At 39.3% G+C, this 21,080-nt stretch overlaps 1 long non-coding RNA gene across 4 annotated transcripts in view; it reads left to right on the top strand.

The window, feature by feature from the left end:
- The window catches only part of LOC109250932 (uncharacterized), a 176,785-nt gene extending 164,636 nt beyond the window's left edge, over positions 1 to 12,149 (top strand). For all 4 annotated transcript variants that reach the window (XR_008423907.1, XR_008423908.1, XR_002073259.2 and 1 more), the window contains one exon: positions 11,342 to 12,149. This is a non-coding gene — a long non-coding RNA (uncharacterized LOC109250932). The remainder of the gene's footprint in view (positions 1 to 11,341) is intronic.
- The last annotated feature ends 8,931 nt before the right edge of the window (positions 12,150 to 21,080 follow it).

Here is a 21,080-nt window from a genome sequence, read left to right as displayed (position 1 = left end):
TTATTGTTTTTATTTGAAGTTTTTCATTTGAATTCCAGTTAGTTAACATCCAGTGTTAAAATCACATGCTTATTTCTGAATCAATTTATTTTATTTTATTGTTTTATTTTACTTTTAATGTTTATTTTTGAGAGAGAGAGAGCAAGGGGAGGGGCAGAGAGAGCGGGAGACACAGAATCTGAAGCAGGCTCTAGGTTCTGAGCTGTCAGCACAGAGCCTGACGTGGGGCTCGAACTCACGAACTGTAAGTCAGATGCTTAGCTGACTGAGTCACCCAGGCACTGCTGAATCAACTGGTTTCTGGTTGAACCCAGAAGCCAAGAGTGGAATCGCCGTCTCCTGAGGCACTTGTCTATGTGGAGCAGGGCTGAGTACCTGAAGAAAGTTTGGAATTTTTTAGGAAGAGAATGAGGAGAATGGATACTCTCTAGGCAATAAGATCAATCAGGAGTTAGTTAGGAAAACAGACCCCTCTGGAAACTTGAAGCTGAGCAAGATTTGACATAGGGAAGGAAGCCACAAAATCACTGGAAAGGGTGGATGAGAGAAAAAGGAGGGGGTAAGGTAGTATGACTCAGTGTTCAGGAGATCCAGGAAGCTGTTCCTGGCCCTGTGGGGGACCACACCTTTCTAGCCCTGAATGCCTCTGAGCCCATGTTCTTATGCCCCTGCAGACCTAGGGCAGTCCTTACTAGGGGCACACTGCTACCACAGCCAAAGTCAAGTGTGGCTCTTTCTTCCTTCTTCCCTTCACTCTTTTTTTTTTTTGAAAACAGATTTATTGAGATATAATTCACATGCCATGCACTGGAACGATTTTAAGCACGCAAAGGGTACACAGTGAAACCTTGGTTTGTGAGCATAATTCCTTCTGGAAACATGCTTGCAATCCAAAGCACTCATACATCCAAGCGAACTTCAAGAACCATTGGCTCAGTGGTGGTCACGTGACATTCGGCATCATGTACTACTCGTATTGCAGATTGTCGCTCGTTTATCAAGTTAAAATTTATTAGACGTTTGCTAGTCTTGGGGAACGTTCGTGGAACAATTCAAGGCTTTACTGTAATTCACTGGCTTTAGCATATTCACAGAGCTTGTATCCGTCACCACAATCCATGTCAGAACATTTTCATTACCCCTAGAGAAACCCTTTCTCCTCAGATGTGACCCCACTTTCAATCCCCTTACTCATCCTGCCCCCCACCTCCCTACCCCCCACCCTAGACAGAAATGAATCTCCTTTTTGTGTCTGTAGATTTGCCTACTTTGGACATTTCATACAAATCGATTTTCATAATATGTGGTCTTTGGTGATTGGATTCTTTCACTTAGCATAACATTTTCAAGTTCATTCATGTTGTAGCATGTGTCAGTATTCATTTGTTTTTATTGCTGAATACTCTTCCAGTGGTATGAATATACTACATCTTATTTATCCATTCATCAGTTAATGGACCTTTGAGTTGTTTCCACTTTTTAGCTGTTAATTATGCTGCCATGAACATTCATGCACAAGTTTTTATATGGATGTATAGATGTTGGGCATAGACTTAGGAGTGAAATCACGAGGACTGCCATGAAGGACTGCTAAGCTGTTTTCCAAAGCAGATGAACCATTTCACATTCCTACCAGCAGTGTATGAGGGTTCCAAAATTCCTCCACCTCCTCAACAACACTTGTTGTTATCTGTCTTTTTATTTTTTAATTTTTAATGTTTACTTATTTTTAAGAGAGCGAGAGAGCGCGTGAGGATGAGTGGGGGAGGGGCAGCGAGAGAGGGAGACACAGAATCCGAAGCAGGCTCCAGGCTCTGAGCTGTCAGCACAGAGCCCAACACAGGGCTGGAACTCATGAACCCTGAGATCATGACTTGAGCTGAAGTCGGATGCTTAACCGACTGAGCCACCCCAGGCTCCCCATCTGTCTTTTTGATGATAGCTTTCCTACTGAATATGAAATGGTATCCTGTTATGCTTTTCACTTGCATTTCCCTGGTGGTAAATGATGAATATCTTTTCTTGTACTTGTTGGCCATTGGTGTTTCTTTTTGGAGAAATATTCCTCAGAGCCTTTGTCCATTTTTAATTAGACTATTTGTCTTTTTATTACTGAGCTATAGCAGTTTTCAATATGTTCTAGATACAAGTCCCTCATTAGGTATATGGCTATGAATATAGCCATACTTATTTTATAACGGGAGGTTTGTTCCTTTTGACCCCCTGCAGCTGCCCCTTCTAATTTTTTTTAATGTTTATTTACTTTTGAGAGAGAGAGAGAAAGAGAGCGAGTGAGTGTGAGCAAGCGGGGGAGGGGCAGAGAGAGAGGAAGACACAGAATCTGTCAGCACAGAGCCTGATGTGGGGCTCGAACTCATGAACCATGACATCATGACCTGAGCTGAAGTTGGTTGCTTAACTGACTGAGCCACCTAGGCACCTCAGTTCTAGTTCTGTTGTTAGGGAAATATTTCTATAAATTAATGATGAAGTAGAAAATTGGCTAACCAAGAGTGGCCCTGAGTGAAAGCACCATCTCCCGGTTGAATAGATCATATCAGGAATACTTTCTTGGGGCGCCTGGGTGGCTCAGTCAGTTAAGCTTCTGACCTCAGCTCAGGTCATGATCTCACGGTTCGTGAGTTCGAGCCCTGCGTTGGACTCTGTGCTGACAGCTCAGAGCCTCAAGCCTGCTTTAGTTTCTGTGTCTCCGTCTCTCTCTCCCCCTCTCCCTCTCTCTCAAAAATAAATAAACATTAAAATTTTTCTTAAGTCAGGTTTTTCAAAAATGTTTTCATTTGTTAAGTTTTAAAATACATCAAAATTAGAAACAATGGTACTGATGAGCTAGATTTAACTATTCTTTACATTGTGCCATAGTCACTTCATCTCTCTGGTTTTTATTCTATCATCCCATAGTCAATGAAAAACATCAAAATTTTAGTCGTAAATGCTCTAGCACAGATCTACAAAGAGTTGGAGTATACTCTATCAAAACCACAATACTTTTATCACAGCTAACAAAATTGACAATAATTTCATATAATCACTTAATATCTGCTATCTAATATCTCTACCTGTATGTTTTTGCCTATGACACTGATTTTTCTAAGATTTCAGAGTGGTTTTCTTATAGAAAGTACACATTCTGGGCTGATTATTTCTTTATAGTCTTGCCTAACATGACTTAAGGTTGCCAGATTCTATTCTGAAAAAAAAGGGAAAATTTGAGAGACACATCCAGAGTTGTCCCATAGAACTTTCTCCAGTTATGGAAACGTTCTATAACTACGCCATTCATTGTGGAAGCCACTATTACATGGGTATTCAGCACTATAAGTACAGCTCTTACAACTGAGGAACTAAATTTTAATTTAATTACTTTAAGTCTTAAACTTAAGTAGCCATGTCTGGCTAGTGCCCACTGAATCATTGGTCTAACAAAAAAGTGGAAATAATGTACCTATGTTCTGCCTGTACATGGCAGGGGTTTGATGAATGCTGGCCTTCCTCTCTCTCAAATATATACTTTTCTTTGAGAGAGACAGAAACAAAGGAAGAAAGGGAGAGAGGGTGAGTGGGGGAAGGGCAGAGAGAGAGGGAGACACAGAATCCGAAACAGGCTCCAGGCTCTGAGCTGTCACTGGGCTTGAATTCCCATGAAATCATGACCTACCTGAGGCAAAGTCAGATGCTTAACCGACTGAGCCACCCGGGCGCCCTATATCTGCATCTTTAACATATACACATAAGGCTTAAGCGTTACAGAGCACATTTCCTGATATAGATGACCCTGCACATTCACTTTCCATTCAAATTGTTTATAGTGTGTGGTTGAAATTACTTAGACCAAGCAAGGACAGTGAGATTCAATACTGGATCTCTGATTCCAATTCAGAAAAAGGATGTTTTTTTCCATGAGATTGACATATGAAAGATTGAAGCTGGAGCTCCTGAGAGCCTGCCTGATGGCAGTAAAAGTATTGTGGTTTTGATAAACATAACCTGGAGAAGAGTAGAAGTGAGACTTAGAGGGGAAGACTTCCTCTTGGCCCCTGGATCCAACTGTGCCTGCAGCCGACAATGTGGAATGAAGAGGATCAGGTCTATAGGTGTCAGTTTTATGAGCTGATAAAGTCCTTGTTTCTTCCTAAGCCAATTAGAAGGGTGCTTCTGTCTTTTGTACCCGAAAGAGTGCTGTCAAAATTTAACAACCAAGGGGGCACAGAATTTGGAAATCAGGCAGACTGGATTCTAATGAGTCAGTGATCCAGGGTCTGTGAGCATCTGCAGATACTGAGATAATTACACCTTCCTCTTAGGCCTGTTGTGAGGACTAGATGAGATAGGATGATGTGCACGTGAGAGATACTCTGAATATGCTAGTTCCCTTTTGACACGTCCCCTGGGAGCTGAAATGACACCAGACCCTTGAGTCCTCACACAGCGTTTTCCTTTTCTATTGCTCCCTTAAAAGTTTTCCATTTATACCCAGATGTCATGTGAAGTCACCTGGACCTATGTTAAAAGTTGAGAGGGGCATTTCCTACAATGGGTGATGGAATGAATGTTCCCTCTCTGGTTTTATAAGACAATCGGTTTAGGGAGCAGTCAGATTTGTCTTTGAAGGCAATACAGACCCAAATTGATGGCTGTGAATTTGTGTTGCCCTTCAGTCTATTCCTTTCCGGATGCTGTCATCCATATAATGGGGATTTAATCTTGCTCTGGCTTTGCTCATATGGTGCAGTTTCTTTTGCCTTCTTAAATGTAGCCATGTGTAGAAGCGTCTCTATTGGTACTGAAGATTTACTTGCCTTTTATCATCATAGTGGATTTAAGTTAAGTAGCTTGATAATCAGACGGAATATAATTAGCTAATCATTTACAGGATTACCCAGGCTAAAAATCGACACAGTAAAATACAGTAAGCATGTTTATGCCCGTCTAAATCCTTGCATTAATAAAGGTGATCAGATTATACAATTCAAATGAATTTTCAAGAAAATATCCCTGGCATAGAGGATTAGAAATATATTTAAGCTAAATTTAGAATTCAGGAAAAGCAATCCTACAGCTTACTTTCCATTATTTTTTTTCCCTTTCAACTAAGCTCTTAAGCTGAATAAATTAAAGTCTGCAAGATGTTTAAACAATTCAGTCTATATTAGTATGCTACGGTTTATTATAGAATACAGTTGTAAAATCATTGCCAAGTTGCCCCTAATACCTGCATAATCATAACTGGGAATCTCTAGCAAAGGCATCAATGTCCTGCTTACCTATTAATTTTAGCTCCTTATCTGTAATTACTCATCTCCTTCTTGAGAATCTGTCTCCTGTCCCCAGAGTCTCACCCCTGTCTCTGGAGCTCCGTATCACATTTGTGAAACCATATTCCCAATCTGTCAGGCAAATGCTGCTTTCTGTGGTCTAATAGCCTATCTAAAATAAGCTCTTGTACCTTTAAGATTTTGTTCATTATTTTAAAAAACGTATCATAGTATGTTTCCAATTGTTTCAAAATTATGAAAAGTAATGCAATGTATCTTTAAAGGTAGGCAACTCCTAGGACCACATATCTTTCTTAAAGGAATTTTTGGTTGTGTTCCTTTGTCTTAGCATGGCAGCCAATTGTTATTTTCAGTCAATACTATAAGATTTCACCCCACCCCACACCCACCTCATCCCTATTTCCATCCTATCAGGAGCATGACCATATGTGGCAGGATAAAACTTCAAAGTATTAATAAATCAAAATGTTCCCTATCTCTCAAGGGCTTCCTTAAAAATTTTTCTAAATGTTTGTTTGTTTATTTACTTATTTTTTAATTTTTAAAAAGTGTTTATTTTTGAGACACAGAGAGAGAGCATGAGCAGGGGAGGGGCAAAGAGAGAGGGAGACATAGAATCTGAAGCAGGCTCCAGGCTCTGAGCTATTAGCACAGAGCCTGATGGGGGGCTCAAACTCACGAACCGCGAGATCATGACCTGAGCCGAAGTTGGACGCTTAACCAACTGAGCCACCCAGTCACCCCAAAAAACCTAACTTTTAGTTCATGGTTTTTGCCTTTGAAGTCACACTCAGAAAATGTTTTATTAAACAAGACTTTTAAAAATAGTCACTGAGATAATCTATTATCTTAATGGACTATTTCTCTTAACACTTAAGTCTTTTATCTGTTTGAATTTTGTTTTGTTGTAATGTACAAAATAAAGATGACTAGTATTTTTAGGTAGTGAAATGGTAGTGAATAGTTGCTATTTGCTTCTCTAAATTCATTCACAATTTTTTTTCTACAAAGAGCCCCTGATTTTCATTTATAGATCCACATCCCTTTTATTTTTCTGTTCCTGTGTTTTGGGTAGTGCAGAAATAGGACATTAAGAGCCTGATATTCTTTAATTTACTCTTGACTAACAGCACCTGCAGCAGAAACCATGGTCCTTCTGGTAATGGCACAGGCAATGTAAAGAAGCATGTAAAGAAGATTAGAGAATATTAACATATCTATTACCATAAAACGAAACTGACAGCTGTATGTTTGTCAAATGTTTTATATCAAAGAAATGGGAGTTTATACATTTGTTTCCTAATACCTGTCTTTGAGGTATTATGTATGTTTCTCTGTAAGAAGGAACCTAAAAATGTATTCAGAACTTTGCTGGTTAGGGTATCCAAGAAATCGACTTCTCAGTCTTCTATTCTGTAGTAGACTGTTAGAGTGTTTTTTGAAGGAAACAATTTGCAGTTGTAACCCATGTTTGTCATAGAGGATTGGCTTCACCCAGGGCTGGTAAGAGCTCACTTCCTATGACATCATGTAACCTAGTAGCTTCTCCACCGGTGCAAGAACCACAGCCCTTGGGGTGGCTCGCAGTGGCTGAGCAGGCTGCAAAACCAGAGAAGCCTTGCAAAGGGCTCCAATTCCCTTGTTTATCCCAATATGTTGTATAAACGTAACTATCCTCTTAATGTAGTATGAAAAAGGTTGTGAGATGGTGCATTTTAATAAAACAGTCTTCTGCTGATTGAATGTGAATGATATTCCTGAATGTGAATTCACACACACGAAGTTTAAGGAAAGACTCTTTTGGGGGGCGTTTGCTCTTCTGCCGTGTGAATACATCATGGCCATGGAAAGCTGTAAATCTCAGGCTATGATATTAATATTCTAGAGAGGAGTGTTAGATAAGTAACAAAGGAGGCTGATATAAATACCCTGGGTTTTCAGAAAAGTTAAGACTTTGATTAATTAATTCTTTATATTCATCTCCTCCCCCTTTTATTGCAAAATGAGATAGTTATTATAATCTGAGAGATAAGACAGAATCTACCGAGAGCCATATTTGTGCATCTCTGTGGTTTGGGCAAATGTGTTAAGCAAATGAAAGAAATTCACACTCTGGTGTGTCTTGGGTGGCTCAGTCAGCTGCAAGTCTGACTCTTGATCTCAGCTCAGGTCATGTTTTCATGGTCGTGGGATCGAGTGCCCTGTGGGGCTCCACGCTGAATGTGGAGCCTGCTTGAGATTCTCTCTATCTCTTCCTGTCCCCTATGTCTCCCGTGTCCCCCACCCATGTGCTGTCTGTCTGTCTCTCAAATAAAAATACAATAAAAATAAATGCACATTGAGAATTCACTGGCCTTAAAAAATAATTTTCCACTTAAAAAAGATAAGTTCCCAGTGGAAAATAAAAATCCCATGACTTATAAGACTTACGTTTAAACTGTATCCACTATTTTTGAGGCATTTAGTAGGGGCAAGGATGTCAATTGGTGCTTGAGATACATTAATAAAACGGATAGCCCTTTACTTGGAATGCTCATATTGTAGTGGGGAGAAGACAGATACCAAACAGTGAACATAATGAGTAAGTAAATTAGCACACTAGAAGGTGGAAAGCAATATGAAAACAAGTGGAGCTTTTTAAAGGGGATTGGCTGTGCTGGGGGAGCAGGGATGTGGTGCGATGTTTGCTAGGAAGCTACACTGAGAAGTCATACCTGGAGTTGGAAATGAAGGAAACGAAACAGCCAGCCACACATTCCAGGGAGGGACCTAAGGGGGGAATAATACCAAGAGACCAATCTGTCTGGAGTGGAGCGAACAAGAGGACAGCAGAGTATGTAAAGAACTCCTTTCTACAACTTGACAAGAATAACCCAATTTTTTAAAAAAGGGTGAAGAACTTGAGTGGACATGTCTCCAAAGAGGAAAGGAATTACCAACAGCACATGAAGAGATGTCCGACATCAAAAAATCCAAACCAATCCCACAGTGCCATACCACCTCACTCCTATAGAATAGCTACTCTCAGAAAAATAAATAGGTGGTGGTGGGGGAATAGCAAGTGTCAGCAGGATGTGGAGATGTTGGAACCCTTCTGGACTCTTGGTGGGACCGTAAAATGGCGCAGTCACATGGAAAACAGTGTGGCGATTCTTAGGAAAATTAAAGATAGAATTACCGTGTGATCCAGCAACGCCACTTTGAGTGTTTATCCCGAATAATTGGAAGCAGAGTCTCTAAAAAATATGAATAAACCTGTGCTCATACTAGCATTATTTACAAGAGCTGCAATGTGGAAGCAACCCAAGTTTCCATCCACAGATGAATGGTTAACAAAGTGTGGTATATATATTTATATACCATTCAGCCTTAAAAAGGAAGGAAATTCTGACATATATTGCAATATGGATGAACCTTGAGGACATTATGCTAAGCGAAATACATCAGTCACAAAAAGTCAAATACTGTATGATTCCACTTATGTATCTAGAGTGGTTACATTCATAGAGACAAAAAATAGAATGATGGTTGCCAGAGGCTATGGGAAAGGGAAATTGGGAGTTAATGTTTCATGGGTACAGAGTCTCACCTTTGCAAGATGAAGAGTTCTGAGGATGGATGGTGGCTAAAATAGCCAGGAACTCCCAGAGGCAGTGTTAAAGTGACAGGAAGCCACTTTCTCACCCACACTGGCTCTCCACTGGGTCATTCCCAACAAGATACAAAACCAGTAATACCGTTTGCCTTAGAAAACCCTTCTTTGATCCTACATCACTTAGTAATTACCGTCCCACAGGGGCTTGGCTGGCTGAGTTGGTGGACTATGTGACTCTTGATCTCAGGGTTGTGAGTTCAAGCCCCACACTGGGTGCAGAGATTACTTTAAAAACTGAAAACAAAAAATAATGACTGTCTCATTTTTTCTGTTGCAATGTGGAACAAATTTGAAAAAGCTGTCAATACTCTGTCAGATACCTCTCTTTCTATTCTGTCTTCAAGTGTCTCCAAATAGACTTTCAATCCATGACTCCACTGTAGAAATACAGTCCAGATGTAGTAGCTGTAAAATCTACGAGCCCAGAAGCACTCACTGTGTAACACATGCACATGGAATTGATCTGATGCAGGAGGGTTTTATCGAATCAAATCAACTCCCCCGTTCCCTGATTAATCAATATGGAATGATCTGCTCAGTTTGCTTGCCTTTACTATTTCTACTATTTTCAGAATAAAAACAGGAAATAACTTACAAGTGTTTACTTTTAATTTCATAATGTGTATTGGGCAAAAAAGTTTTTATATAGATTATTAAACAATATTGAGATAATACCTTTTCTTTCACAAATAATTAAATTATTATAATTGTGAACAAATGATTATTTGTTTTAACATGAAAATATACCACTTTTTTTCCATACGTCTTCTCCTTGTTTGTTAAGCATGAGGTTATTTCATGAACCGGGAGGGGAGTTGATGTGAATCTAAACATGCTATACTGATTTTAATTTTAAATGGATCCAAGTAATTCTGCATGATGATTCAGATATGCCCACCCTGGGTCAGTATCACTTTGTGTTTCCAATCACTGGAAGCCAAATTCCATACATGGTGAAGAGAGACTCTCCTAGTGATGGTGATTCAGGTTCACGGTAAGTAATGACTCCGCGAAGTCCACTTGTTGCCTAGCTTTTGTTCACTTGCCTTGGATTCATGAGAGCATTTGTTCCCAACCAAGCTACATGGATGTCATCTGTGAACATATTTCTCTCTAAGCTGGATATCTTTCTTTAGTATGTGTCTGTCATCTCTGCTGCATCCCCTTTCTGAATTTGATTAAACATTTACCTTAACAGCAGGACTACTGAATACACCTGTGCAATGCGTACTCTGCAGGAATACTCCAGCAGAGTGGTCAAATGGAGTGAAAACTCAAGCATGTTCTGCCCCCAAAGCTCGACAATGGCCACAAAGCACCATAGCCGCTAATAGTAATTCTGCTTAGGAGACTTGATTAGAGGAAGACACTCCCCTTCAGGATAGAAACACAAAGGAACACTTACTTCTTCAGACTCTTTTGCAACTGGGCCTTGGACGTGTGACTTAGGCTCAGCCAATGAGGTGCATGGGCCCTGAACTTGGATTTGGGAAGTGGGACAATGGAGAATTCTTTCTGTAGCACAGGGGAGGCAACCACATCCCATTCTGGGGAGTGGTTGTTGCCTCAGTCAGGATCTAGGGCTGGAGGTGTTGGTGATGAGATCTCCAGCATCTGCTATCCACTCGTGGGGCAGGGCGTCCCTAGACCAGTTCCCCAGTGTGATTTTTCACTCTGTGCCTGCATCCCCTCCTGACTTTTCCCTCCAGCCTTCCTAGTGTTTCACTGAGCACCCAGTGGCTTCTCAGTGAATTTCCTTTCCACTTAAACTCTTCAACGTCCATTTCTTTTGCTGTGCAACCAGTTTATTGGAGTTTCTAGACTCAGTGGGACACTAAAAGGGAACATGAAACCCTTTTATTTTTCCAACGTCGTTTGCAGGTATTTTCTATTTTTTAATGTTTGTTTTTGAGAGAGAGAGAGGGAGGGAGGGATACTACAGCCATGGGAGGGGCAGAGAGAGAGAGAGGGAGACACAGAATGTGAAGCAGGCTCCAGTCTCTGAGATGTCAGGACAGAGCCTGATGTGGGGTTTGAACCCATGAACTGGGAGATCATGACCTGAGCCGAAGTCTGACACTTAACCGACTGAGCTACCCAGGTGCCCCCGTTTTCAGGTATGTTTTGATGAAGAAGTGTTTTCTGCCCCCACACAACATCTTGGGTAGCTCTTGTAGCATCCCAGAAAATTTTCAGGTTTTAAAATGTTGAGGCTAAAGTATTCCAGTTTAAATTTTGAATATCACATCCATTGTGATGCTCTTCCCCTCACCATGCCCAGATTTGACCAGTAGTGCACATGGCCCTGCCTTGGGGAGTTGGGTGTGCTTTGTTTTCCCTCCTCTGCTTCCCCTTCCTTCATCTTTAGGGTCCATCTTTCTATCTCTTCTAGAGTGTTGGGGTCCCAGAGGAGGAATGAGAAGGACCGACATACTCTGCTTAGCTGCTGCTGTGGTGTTCCGCATCGAGTGGCCAATCCTGGCTGAAGAGGGGATATCTGGATGCTGCTGACATGCAATGCAAGGCTGGGCTCTTCAAGAGGCCCTGCCGGGGCTTTAGTTGCACAGGCCTCTGACATTTGGTCTCACAGTTTCCCATCTGTTTTGGAGTCCCTTAATGGTCTCCCCCAGTTTTGTTTTATTAGGTTAGTCAGAGTTGACTCTTACTGCTTGAGGGCAAGAACCTTGACTGACACAGCAGGCATTCATATTGCAGACAAAAGGAGATCACACCACAGGCGATGCTGGGTTAAAGAAAAAATACTCATATCATTGCCACAGTCACTTGTGATCATCTTCTGTAACTTTGCCTTTGTACACAGTGATGAGAGTCCTCATTATGCAGATGGCATTGATTTATTCCAACCTGGAATGGATGTGTTTATTGGGCCAAACGTGAGAATTTAAAAAGTAATGTCAGAAGGGTATCCCTGCCTTTACTTCTATCATTTTCTGATCTTGGTATATGAAGGACGAGCTGGTTTCCTGTTGAACTGCTCCCAAGCATGATCCCATTCCACAGGAAGTCTACTTTTACAAGAATATCCCAAATATATCTGTTTTTCTTTCAGGAGCTTCTGCAAACATAGTATTACACCAGGAAGTGTGCCAGCAGTGCTTTTAAAAACAGTCCGGATACACCCAAGAGTCTTAAAAGTAATTTCACATTTAAATAAAATTAAATAGAATTTTGCTACTCAAGGTGTGTCTGAGTAACAGAAACATCCATGTCGGAGTTAGTTAAAATGTAGCCTCTCCCAAAATATTGAATCACAATCATATGTTAACAAAATCTCTAGCTGATTAACCATATTAAAATTTGAGAAGCAGTAGAATAGAAAATATCAGAGGACCTTACATACAGTAAGAGTCAGTGTTGTTCCATGAAACGTGTCCAATTATATATAAAATATGAATCTGGTCCTAATGAAAAATGTATTACTGTGAGTCACAATAAAAAAAAATTGGAGAGAGGGATGTCCGCAAGATGGCCAAATATGACCCTTCTCAACATGTGGCCCTCCAACAAGAAAAATTTGACCTCAATCCATGGAAAAGAGTGAATTTGTAGGAGCCGTGGGGTCCAGCACCATCTGACAAAGGACCCAGGAGGAGTCTCACCCACCTGTGCCTCAGGTAATAGGCAGACCTTGGCCCTGAACGTGGACCCTCAGATAACCCATGAACTGATAAAGCTCCACTCAGCCATGGTCCAGGATCCTCTGGAGAACACTGACCTAGGCAGTCACTGACAGAAAGTCCTTGGACAGGTCCAGGACTCCACTGGGGCAGTTGTAATAGAGATGTATTAGAGATAGAGGAACAGTTTGACTTTATCCAGGTCACCCCTCCCTTAGGGCAGCCCAATTCAGTGCCAAGAGAGACTTTCTCAGACCATGGTTTCTCCCTCAGGGAAAATGCAAGCATATGAGTGAGTACCCAGTTTCGCCAGCTATGTGAGATACTGCCAAAAAAAAAGCCATTTTTGGAAAGGCATAAAGTGGCTGAATGGGTTTTAAAAAAAGAAGACTCAACTATATATTGCCTACAAGAGACTCCATTTAAAAATGTTTTAAAATGTTTATTTCATTTCTGAGAGAAAGAGCACAAATGCAGGAGGGGCAGAGAGAGAGAGGGAGACACAGAATCCACGAAGCAGGCTCCAGGCTCTGAGCTGTCTGTCAGTGCAGAGCCTGACACGGGCTTAAACCCACGAATAGTGAGATCATGACCTGAGCTGAAGTTGGCCGCTAAAGTGACTGAGCCACCCAGGTGCCCGGAGACTCAGTTCAGTTTTGTTTTGTTTTGTTTTGGTTTTGACTCAGTTCGGTTTTAATACACACATAGGCTGAAAGTGAGTGTATGGAGAAAGATACTCAATGCAAGTGGAAACCAAAAGAAAGCAAGTGTAGTTACACTTACAGCAGATGAAATAGACATTAAGCCAAAAACCACAAGAGACAAGGTCATTATAAATAATAAATGGGTCAATTCATCAAAAGGCTAAAATAGTTGCAAATGTATGTGTACCCAACACTGGAGCATCTACATATATTAAATACAGATCTGAAAGGAGAACTAATAACACAATAATAGTTGGGGACTTTAATAACCCACATTCAACAATAGATAGATCACCCAGACAGAAAATCATAAGGAAACATTGGACTTGAGCTATACTTTAGACCAAATAGACTGGAAAGACATAGGTATAGAACATACTATCCAATAGCAGTGAATACATATTTTTCTCAAGTGAACATGGATAGATCATATGATAGGTCACAAAGCAAGTCTTGGGAAATCTAAGAAGATTGAAATTATAGCAAATATCATTTTCTATCACAGTGGTTCAAAACTAGAAATCAATAGGAGGAACATTAGAAAATTCATATACATGTGGAAATCAAACAACATACTCATGAACAAACAATGGGTCAAAGAATCAATCAAAAGGGAAATATCTTGAAACACAAAAATGGAAACACATCATACTAAACCTTATGGGATGCAGCAAAAGCAGTTCTAAGCAGGAAATGTATAGTAATAGATGCTTACATTAAGAAAAAAGAAAAATCTCAATTTAACTTTTCATTTCAAGGAACTGAAAAAAAGAACAATCTGAGTCCAAAGTTAATGGAAGAAAGGAACTGACAAATAGCAGAGCAGAAATAGAGACCAGAAAACAATAGAGAAGATCAATCAAACTAGGAGCTAGGTTTTCAAAAACATAAAATTGGCAAACTTTTAGTTAGCATACTGTGGAAAAAAGAAGACTCAAATAAGATTAGAAATAAAAGAGTAGACATTTTAACTGAAAACCACAAAAATATAGACGATCATAAGAGGGTACTATAAACAATTACATGCCAACAATTGGATTACCTAGGAAAAAAAAATGGATAAATTCTTGAAATGTGCAACCTACCTACCTAGATTGAATCATGAAGAAATAAGCCTGAACAGCCCAGTACCTTGTAAGGAGATTGATTCAGTAATCAGAACTTTGCAACAAAGAAAAGCCCAGGACTATCTGGTGAGTTCTCAACATTTAAAAGAAACATTTCAAGAAGAACTAATTTTAATCCTTCTCAAACTTTTCCAAAAAATTGAAGAGGGTGAACAATCACAAAGTCATTTTACAAAGCCAGCATTACCCTGATACCAAAGCTAGATCAGGACAAGAAAACTATACAGCATTATCCCTGATGAATATAAACGCAAGCATACACAATAAAATATAATGAAACTGAATTCAGCTGCACATTAAAGGGATCATACACCGTGAGCAAGTGGGATTTATCCCTAGGATACAAGGATAGTTACAACATATTCAGTTAACAAATGTGATATCTCACTTTAAGTGAATGGAAGGTAAAAATCATATAATCATGTCAATAGAAGCAGAAAAAGCATTTGACAATGTATGACATCATTTTATGATAAAAATTCTCAACACACTTGATGTAGACAGAGTGTACTTTAACCCAAAGACCATATATGATAAGCCACAGCTAAAATCATACTCAATGGTGAAAGTTTAAAAGCTTTTCCTCCAAGATCAGAAATGAGAAAAAGTTGCTTACTCTCACCACTCTTATTCAACACAACACTGGAAGTTTTAGCCAGAGCAGGTGTGCTAGACAAAGAAATAAAAGAACTAAATTGTCTCTGTTGGCAGATGGTATAATTTTATATTGAAAGTCCTAAAGACTCCACACACACACACAAAAAACCTGTTAGAATTAATTAACAAATCAGTAAAGTTGTGGGATACCAAATCAACATACAGAAATCAGTTGTCTCTGTTCACTAACAATGAAATAGTTAGAAAATGAAATGACAAAAATAATTTCCTTTATAATAGCAATAGAAACATTAAAGTGCTTAGAATAAATTTAACCAAAGAGGTGAAAGATCACTACACTGAAAACTCTAAGACTTTGATGAAGGAAATGAAAGAAGATACAAATAAATGGAAAGATACCTTGTGTTTGTGGACAGGAAGAATTAATATTATTAAAATGTCCACACCACCCAAACCGGCTAGACTCAATGCAATCCCTATCAAAATTCCTGTGGAATCTTTCAAAGAAATAGGAAAAATAGTCCTAAAAATTTATATGGAACCATAAAAGACCATAAGTAGTCCAAGCACTCCTGGGAAAGAATTGGAGGAATCACCCTTCCTGATTTCAGTCTATATTGTAACATCATCACAATACAAAATGATGTTCATCAAAACAGTAGAGTATTGGCATAAACATAGACACATAAGCCAGTGGACCAGCAGAGACCAGAAATCCATGAATAATTTTCAAGTAATATTTGACAAAGGAGCCAAGAATACTCAGTGGGGAAAGAGCAATCTCTTCAACAGATAGTGTTGGGAAAACTGGATAATCACACACAAAAGAATGAGATTGGACCCCCATCACAGACTATTCACAAAAATTAACTCAAAATGGATTAAAGGCTTGAACACAGACCTGAAATTATAAAAGCTGTAAACTAAAACAGGGAAAAGGCTCCTCGGCGTTGGTCTTGGCAATGATTTTTTTTGATACGACACCAAAGTCACAAGTAACAACAACAACAACAAAAATAAATAAGTGGGACTGCATCAAACTAAAAATCTTCTGCACAGCAAAAGAAACAATCAACAAAATGAAAAGGCAACCTATAGAATGTGAGAAAACATTTGCCAACTTGTATCTCCTAAAGGGTTAATATCCAAGCTGTATAAGGAACGTATTACAGCTCAATAGCAAAAACCAAAAACAACCAAATAATTCCATTACAAATTAGTAGAAGACCTGAATAGACATTTTTTTTCCCCCAAAGAAGACATACATATGGCCAACAGGTACATGGAAAGGTGTTCCATATCACTAAGCATCAGGAAACTGCAAACACATTTCAAAACCACTATGAACTGTCACTTCACACCTGTTAGAATGGCTGTTCTTATAACACAAGAGATGACACGTGTTGGTGAAGATGTGGAGGAAAGGCAACCCATGTGCACTGTTGGTGGGACTGTAAATTGGTTCAGCTGTTATGAAAACAGTGAGGAGTTTCCTCAAAAGATTAAAAGTAGAACTAACATATGATCCATCAATCTCACTTCTGGGTATATATCCAGAGGAAGTGAAATTAGGATCTTGAAGACATATCTGCACCCGCCCCCCCACCATGTTCAATGCAGTCTTAGTCACAACAGTCAAGGTATGGAACCAGCCTCACAAGGGATTAATATGAAAATTATATAGAGAATACCTATACTCTGCAACAGTAGAAAACAATCCAATTCCAAAATGGACAAAGAACTTGAATAGACACTTCTCTGAAGAAGGTTAACAACCAATAAGCACATGAGAAGATGCTCAACATCAGTAATCACTACAGAAATGCAAGTCAAGGGGCACCTGGTGGCTCACTTGGTGACACATCTGACTCTTGATCTCAGCTCAGGTCTTGATCTTAGGGTCATGAGTTCGAGCTCCGCGCTGGGCGTTAAGCCTAATTAAAAATATCTCTAGGAATGCGAGTCAAACCACAATGAGATACCATTTTAAATCCATTAGGATGGCTACTATTGAGAGAAAATAGAGAATAATAAGTGCTGGTAAAGACGTGGAGAAATTGGGACCCTTGTGCACTGCTGTTGAGAATTTAAAAAGGTATATCCACGGTGGAACACAGGATGGTGGAACCTCAAAAAAAATGACATCACCCTATGATCTAGCAATTCCGCTTCTGGATATATACTCAGAAGAACTGAGAGCAAGATTAACTCAAGAGTTACTTGTACACCTGTATTTATATTGGCATTATCCACAGCAAGTAAAACATGGAAGTGACTCAAGTGTCTGTTGGATAAATAGATAAACAATATATGACACACACATACAATAGAACATTATTTAGCCTTGGGAGGGAGAGAAATTCTGACATAGGGTACAACATAGATGAACTGTGAGGATATTATGTTAAGTGAATTAAAGCCGTTACAAAAAGACAGATACTGTGTGGTTCCACTTTTATAAGTTATGTAGAGATGTCAAATTTATAGAGACAAATTATAATGGTAGTTGACAGGCATTGGGAAAAAGTGGAGAAAAGGGATTTATCACTTAATGGTATAGAGTTTCATATATGTGAGAGGCAAATATTTTTTTCAAGGTGAAAAGGTCGGCTTGTGGTGATGGTTGCATGACAATATGTATTTACTTATTACTATTTTTTAAAATATTTTTTGAGAGAGAGGGAGAGAGGGGGCTAGGGGCAGAGACAGATGGAGAGAGAGAATCACAAGCAGGCTTTGTGCTGTTAGTGCAGAGTCTGACACAGGGCTTGATCTCACGAACTGGGAGATTATGATCTGAGTCAAAATCGAGAGTTGGGACGCTTAACTGACTGAGCCACCCAGACGCCCCATACTTATTACTATTAACTGTACACTTAAAATAATTAAATAGTAAATTTCAGGTTTGTGTATTTTACCACAATTAAAACCATCTTATTAAAAATGCAAATTTTAGGGGCGCCTGGGTGGCTCAGTCGGTTGAGCGTCCGACTTCAGCTCAGGTCACGATCTCACGGTTCGTGGGTTCGAGCCCCGCGTCAGGCTCTGGGCTGATGGCTCAGAGCCTGGGGCCTGCTTCCGATTCTGTGTCTCCCTCTCTCTCTGCCTGTCCCCCATTCATGCTCTGTCTCTCTCTGTCTCAAAAATAAATAAACATTAAAAAATAAAGTTTAAAAAAAAATGCAAATTAAAAAAAAAAAAGATGTGGAACAGCCTCAATGCCCTTTCAGAGATGAATAGATAAGGAACCTGTGGTCTATATCTATAAAATGGAATATTATTTTCATCACAAACAAGAAGGAAATCCTGGCACTTGCCACAATGTGGATGGACCTTGAGGGCATTATGCTAACAAAATAAATCAGAGAAATACAAATACTGTAGAATATCACTTATATGTGGATTCTAATTAAGGTGAATGGATAGAAACATACAATAGAATGGTGGTTGCCTGGGACTGGGAGGTAGAAGAAATGGGGATATGTGGTCAAAGGGGATAAACTTCCAGTTAGAATATGAATAAATTCTGGGGAACCAATGTACAGCATGGTAAGTGTAGTTAACACTACTGTATTGTATAATAAAAAAAGTTGCAAAGAGCAAATCTTCAATGTTCTCACCATGAAAAAGCAATGGTAATTATGTGACATGATGGAGGTGTTAAATAACCTTACTTTGAGGTAATCCTATCACAATGTAAAAGTATCTCAAATAATCAGATTATAGACCTTTAGACAATCTTATAGGTCCTTAGAGCTCAATAAAGCTGAAAAATCATCTTTCAGAGGTAACAGGTAAATTTAACAAAAAACAACAAAAATGAAACCAAAAAAATTGAAAGACACTACACTAAGGGGAATACACAGGTGGATGCTGCCCATCTCCCCAAGAATAACAAGATCCTTCATATCTGTGGAGACATCTTACATAAGGGAAGACAGAAAAATGCTCCTAACTTCTAATTCATGGTCAAGTGCTGCAGATACAATTTTCTTGTTCATTGTCCTGTCTCTTCCTTTCTTCCCACCAATATCTTTAAAAGAGAGTAATCTTTTTAAAAAGGTAGAAAGAGTCATCCTTGCGAAGGAAGTATAAAGGAAATCTAGGTCAAGAGGGAGAGACTGAAAGGAGGGAGTCAGAGGGGACACTCAAGGGACCTGAACTCCACCTTGCTAATTCTCCCGATCCTTTGGCTGAGTCTTATGATTAAAGAAACAACCTGTTTCAGTCTGGCCTGTATTCATACTAAGGGTAAGATGAAGCTGTTTACACCCAAAAGCTTCTAAGACTCCTGAGCAGAGACTCTAGGGAAAATCGAATCCTACAAAGCAGGTTTTCAAGGTCAATGGGCGAAAAAGTGAGTAAACCTAGCACATTTGGTGAAATTTAAAGAGCCACGGTGGGCTGTCAGGAGACTAGAATAGGTAAATGTAGTTCTCAGGCAGGTGAAACAGTGGAGAGAGCAAGGTCTTTGGAGTCAGACCTGTGTCTCTTACTACCTATGAGATCATGGGAAAGTTAATTGATCTTTCTGAGCCTTCGTTTTCTGTGAAACAGCAATAAAACTTTCTGTTGTTAGGATTGAATGAAGTGAAAAATGTGAACTTTGTGCCGTATTTATAAATTAACACTCTGCAACGTGCCCTCCTTTTTTCCTTTCCTTTGGTGATGGGAAGGAAGTAAATTCTGTGAACTTTAGTCTGTGGCTGTAACTAAGCAAGCTTTTAAATCATAGATTTAAAGACAGGATTGACAGCAGTACAGAGAGGAAGTCATGGGTGTAAGAAGCTAATCTTATTTGCTAAGAAGTAGAATTACTAGGCTGACTTGATTTCCTTTATTGGAAATATTACCAGACATATAAATTAAAGGGATGAGAACACATCTGCATGTATAAGGTACTCGGGGAAAAAATCCTATGAAGTCCTTGTGACTCAGATGAAGAAAGGGGGCTGGATATGGTGGAGTTGTAGCATTTATACGTGGTTGAATAGCCATACTGCAGGATGAGAATAGATATAAACAGAGAATAATGTCTCTCTGTTAGAATGTGTCTCTGAATTTTACCTGCTTCCATATGTTGAACAAGTATTTGCTGAAGAGTATTGTGGCTTGCCGATCAAATTTCATATATCATGATTTTGAGCTGGCCAGCTAATATACTAGGACAGTTATTCGTTCCACCAAGATCTCAAATTTTAAAGATTGACAGCATATAGAAAAATGGAATTTCAAAGGACTAAATGAATAGTCCTGTAAAATTACTATGAAAGTCCCAACTAATTGTGTAAATAATATTTTTAAAAGTCAGGCTTAATAGCAAATAGGAAAACTAATTGGAGTTTTAGTAGATTATAAATTCTCTGTTAACAGAATAGTATGGTCACCACCACCACCACCACCAAAAGCCCATAAAATCTTATGTTAATAATACTATAGTGTTCAGAACAGAGGTAGTAAAAAAAAAAACAAAAAACCTCACTGTAATCCAGGCTTTATCTGAATGAAATGCTTCATGTGTTCATTCTGGGTACCGCATGTGTATCTTTCCAAGGTCTTTGGATGAAAGTGACAAAATGCAATTCTTTTCATCTCAAGCAAAATACGTAGCAACAAAGAAAAGGAATAAAAACATCGAAACCATGTGGAGGAATTTTTTCAAAGTATTCTTTCAAAATAAAGAAAAAGAATTCCTGGCTATAAATGAGTAACTAGACTGGACTTATACTCCAGCTTTAAACAACCACAAATTGGACAAGATACGTGAAAAAAACCCAAAACAACTCTTTTCAGACCTTGGGCAAGAGGACTGTGATCCCTGCCCATATGTGGTGAACCCCAGAATCTCTCCAGCTTTCTGACTAGAGCTACTTCCTGGACCACCGAGTAGAGGAGCATAGGAGAGACAATCAGATGCTGAGAGGCTGAGGTGGCTGGATTTCGGAGGGTGGTGTACCAAAGAAGAAAGATTTATATGAGGAGAAACTTCCAGAAATTTTCATAGAGTCCTTGTATTGCTGAATCATAAGCCATGTTAAATCGGG

Source organism: Panthera pardus, unplaced genomic scaffold (genome assembly GCF_024362965.1).
Source record: "Panthera pardus isolate Hobbes unplaced genomic scaffold, ASM2436296v1 HiC_scaffold_2, whole genome shotgun sequence".
NCBI lineage: Eukaryota > Metazoa > Chordata > Mammalia > Carnivora > Felidae > Panthera > Panthera pardus.
This window is presented reverse-complemented; position numbering and strand designations above follow the sequence as displayed.